Genomic DNA, 5,018 nt, shown 5'->3' with positions numbered 1-5,018 from the left:
AGGAGGCAACAGAAGCACAGCTACTCCACGAGGGAAGATGAGCCAGGAGCTGAGGACACCCACAGCATCCTCTCAAACCAGAGGCACAGCCCTATGGTGTCCAAATAGGGCCAGGGCAGGAGCAGGTTCTGCTGACAGTCCAGTGATGAATAGCAGTGAAATGAGGCAGGTCCTGAGTTCATGCAGGAAGTCCAGTCAGTCGAGGCAGCTAGAGATAAGGCTACCTACAACATAGCTCAAGCCAGGACTAAGAGTCTGGGTCAGAGCCTAAAAGCAGTTCCTGGACCGATGGTGGAGGGTGCATGGGTGGAGGGTCCACGTGAGGCTGGTCAGGGTCATTAAGCCACACAGGTGCACTCAGGGCCTTGATACGCAAGTGATTAGCATGGAGTTCCATCTGCATGTAAGCCTCAGTGGCAGAAGACAGGCCTTTCCCTCATTGTGCTGAGGATCTGTAAGATATCAGCAGGCCAGGGAAGCCTTTACAATTTTATAAATTCTTGTAAGACTCAATGGATGCAAGCAAGTTGGGGTGACTGTTAGACAGTGGGCAAAGTTAGTTGCATTGGCTCTTAGACTGTTTTTTCAATTGCCCTAAGTACCGCCACAGCTGACAGCTTTCCAAGGAGAATGCAAAATACCAGGATTCACTTTTGGTTTATTCTCTTCCTCTTGCCAAACTGTGCAAACTTTTTGTTTTAACAGGGTTTGGGGCTTGTATCTTAAGGTCTACTGCACTTTTTTTTGTGAGGAGGAACACTTGCACTTTGAGGAGAGGTCAGTGGAATGAGAGACAGGTCTTAGCTCCTGTAGGAGTTCCGTTCATCTCAGACTAGCTCCTGTAAAGTGTCTGCTGCCTTCAGACAGAAACTTAGGCCTTGGAGTCAATGATTCCTGTCCAGCAATATGCATCCTGTCTCTCTCTGCACCCTCAGCCACTGATGCCTTAGAGGGCAGCCTTGAGATTAGCCTTGCCTAGCTTCTATGCTGCAAGCTGTGAGTGTAGCCTCAGGCACAGTGGAAGCATGCTTCCCACCACATGTGGGACCACAGGAGCCCACATATACCCAACATGATACCTTGCTGCCAGGCACAGCCTCCAAAGCAGACCCATGGGTTGACTGTGAAGGAGCCACAGAGCCCAAAGCCAGGCAGGGTGCAAAGCATTTGTGCTTTTTTGCACAACTCGCTTTCACTGAGGAATAGACATGGCCTGTGTCAGCCCTTGCTGCTGCCTTTATCCCATGGGTACAGAGCAGCAATGTGTTCAAAGGAACATTGCTGGGTTCTATTCCCAGATTCATCTGTATGCTAGGGATGATTTCCCCAATGGTTTTCTTCTCCAGTGCTGGTGAATCATCCCCCAGCCAGAGATGACGTATCCCAGTAACTTCTAAACATGCTTTGGAAGAGTATATTTTCTGTCTTTGGATTATGCCAGATGGCGTCAAGTGATTAGTGGGTTTAATATAAGAAACTTCCCGGAGGAGGAAACTCCTAGATCCCACTAGAGGGTCTTCACCACCGCTCTGGTCCTTTCCTTCCCAAACTTCAAATTACAGTAGCTGGGCCCCTGCTGCACAACTGAGTCCTCTGCTACTCTATCAATACACTCTGAACATTTTTCAGGAGCAAAGTGGAAAGCATTTCCAGCAAATGCTTTTAATGTCACTTTGTTTGCCAAGAGATGCTGCCTCCTGCTTTGGTTATCATTATGAGAAAGCATCTTTGCTTAAATAGGAAAACAAGCGATGATTTTTCCCCGAGTCGCTCATATATCTAGCTAAGCAGCTTCTGCACTCCCTGGCAAAGGGACATGGCCTGTGCTGAAAAGAAGAAAATATTTTGAGTCCACTTCTTAAAAAGAGCCCCTTTGTAAGCATCACCTCATCGCTTCAGATAAAACCTGTTGTCAAACATCTGTCTCCCCTGTCTTCCTTCTCTCAGATCAGATCAGATAGATTGTGTGACTGGTATTTTTTGGGCTGTAGTCCATGCTAACATGTTGTGCTTCTTGCCTCTCTCTTGTGCCTAGGCACCACCCATGAACATATTATGGCCTCATATTTCAAGTCAGTAATTTTGGATACATTTCAAGTGAGAGGTATTGAGGGAAAGCACAGCTCCCTTCATAAGAAGTTTACAGCAGATAACTAATAAGCTAACTGAGTACCTTTCCCAACAGTGATCCATTGCCTCATAGGAGCAGTTTGAAAGGGTGATACTCCTCAGTTCCCCAGTAGGCAAGCAACCTTGAGGACACACCATCTCCCATGGTCCAATGCACTCTCACCTATGGCTGAGTGGTACAAGGCACTAGAACATGATGGATTTCTTCAGATTTTCTATTTCTGGCAGTTTTCTGAGCAGCTCTTTACTTCAGACATAGCTTCATGGCTCAAGTAGTAGCTGCTCACACCTTCCAGTCTTTGTTACTGTTATCCTCAGGAAACATTTAAGCAAGGGCAAACATCTTTCTTGTGAAGGAGCAGAGTGAAAATCTCACCTGCATCAAGCAGCATCACCATTGCCACACCAACTGGCAGCTCCCAGGGGCAGCCTGGGTGTGACATTCAACAGCCATTTAGCTATGGTACCTTTTCCTCAGTGGGGATTTTAGAGCTTGTGACAACTGAAAATCGTGCCTTCTTCTGTTAAACAGGATGATAGCACATTTCCTACCTCTCTCACCATCTGCCTTGAGCAGTTGACGGCAAACTGCCTGCGTGGACAGCCCATTCCCCCATACAGTGCCCAGGGTCAGAGATTCTGAACATTGCCATAACACAGAAGCTAAGTGATCACAAATTCAGATTTATGGTACATCTGCAGACAGTTTCTCTTTTACTGCCACACTAGCATCTTTTTACAGATTGAGCCAACATAGTTTAAGAAGATAGCAGTTCCTGCTGTTTGTTACAGCCCTCCATATGAGAGGACTGCCCTCACAGCTGAGACCTAAAAACACTCATCTAAGCATGCCTAAGGAGTTGTAGCCTTTTACTCTGCTCCAGCTAGGTCTGCCAAAGACACCTGCCTGTGCTTTCACTACCAGCTCTGTCACATGCAACTAGTGCCAATCAAGGATTTAATCATTGCAACATCTCACCTTTCCTTCCCGCACCAAGTTACAATCCAAAATGTTCATACAAGTGCCTAGATTTGCCCTTTGCAACATAAATGGAGAATGCGGCATCTAAAATGGCTTCCAAAATAGCCATCATGCTGAGCAAAGAGAAAAAAAGAACAATGCACATAGTAACCTTGAAGGACAGAGACCATCCCTGAAACAAAATGATTCTGAAGACATGGACCATAATCTATATACTAAAAGGTGGAACAAGGGCATATGATCTACAACTTCTCCTTTTGCAGATCTCTCTGTCATTTAAGCAGCTACACTGGTCTGGATGTACCATGACACTGCACATATAAACATCACATGCCTGCTTAGTTGAAGAGCCACGAGGAAACCATGTAGAGGAGAGTGAGCTCATGCAGTGGGAAGGGAGACAGCACACAATGGGGAAAAGGGACACATGTCATATCCCTTTTTCAGAAATTCAGGAGGGGGAAAACACAGAGGTGCGAACGCTGAGAGCAGCCTCCAGTGCACACACCATCGAGGACACCCCTCCTTGCCCCATAGCAGCACTGTATCTGCCTTTTGCTATGCTTGTCCTTTGCCCCTTCTCTGCCTTCCAAACTGTAGCTTCTTTCAACAGAGAAGAGTTTAAGTTTCTAAAAACCAAGGTGGTCATACTTCTCAGACACTGCATCCCATATAATGGCCACATTTTCCACAGCACAGTATCCTGACAGCCACATCACTGTGAGGATCGTGTACAAACAGCTCTTGTGTAAAATGAATTTGCTGATACTGCACATCACTTCTGATTCAAAGCTGAAGTTTGTCTGTGTTTCTGCAGCATCCCTCAACAGCCTCAGAGCAAGCTGCTGTCCTCATTGCCACCTCCCACTGCTCCCTCAAAACAGTTTTGTGCCAAAAGCAGACATAAATGCATATAGTGGGTTCTTCATCACCTGAAACTCCCTCAGCAGTTCTCCAGGGCTGGGAAATGGCTGAAGAAAACACTGAGCCTCTTCACTGTTCACTCAGGATGCCTCACTTTTTGCTTCATCTTTTAGTGGCTCTTCCTCCTCCTTGCACCCACCTCCTTCATCTCTGCCTAGGCAGAAGTAATCCCCTCTGCAATACTACTTAACCACAATTCCAGCCAAAACCTACATGAAGCTAAGGCCTGGCCAGAGGGTGCATGGCTGAGGCTGGGACTAGGTCTCAAGGTCTCTGCTCTTCTTTTGTCTGTCTGGCTAAAAGCTGTAGCAGTACATAAAAGTTATTGCTGAGTGCCATGGCCAAATTGCTCCCCAGTGACCTTCCTACTCCTTAGCTCTATTCCAAACTTCCCTACTTCCCTGCTTTATTTTCATGATGTTACCTGTAACTACGTCTTTTCCTCTCATGCCTGGCTCTCAGTACCCTTGTGCTTGCCCTCCATAATTTCATGTGCCCCACTTCTTGCATGTCTCAGACAGGTGCACCGTGCAGCCACTTCACCTCTCAGCAACCTACTGCCAGTCTGCTCTGGAGAATAGCAGACATCAGTCACAGGCCATGCTCTGCGAGCATCTGCAGAGGGCAAGAAATGAGGATGCCCCTCCTGTTCAGGTGGCAGCACTGAACAGGCAGGTGGTACTCAGGTTTTTGCCTGAGCCATCAGACTGTGGGCATTTGCATGCAGCCCAGGATACTTACAGGCATCTGGGAAGCTTTGGAATAAATAAAAATTGAGTAACCTATGGGTCTTAGCAGCTGCAAGAGCTGGACAATAGCTGTGACTACATGGGAGAGTGACTACATCCTAAACTAAAGACGAGAATTCCACCTTAGTCTTACTCTGGGCATCAGGTAACATGGACCATAACATATCTCTGAACAGTCCACTGAAGAAACCTCTCTCCCTCCCCTGACTCTAAAAGGAACCAAACCCTTTTCC

Source organism: Pygoscelis adeliae, unplaced genomic scaffold (assembly GCF_000699105.1).
Source record: "Pygoscelis adeliae isolate BGI_AS28 unplaced genomic scaffold, ASM69910v1 Scaffold120, whole genome shotgun sequence".
Lineage (NCBI taxonomy): Eukaryota > Metazoa > Chordata > Aves > Sphenisciformes > Spheniscidae > Pygoscelis > Pygoscelis adeliae.
The sequence above is the reverse complement of the archived record's forward strand: the minus strand, read 5'-3'. Positions refer to the sequence as shown.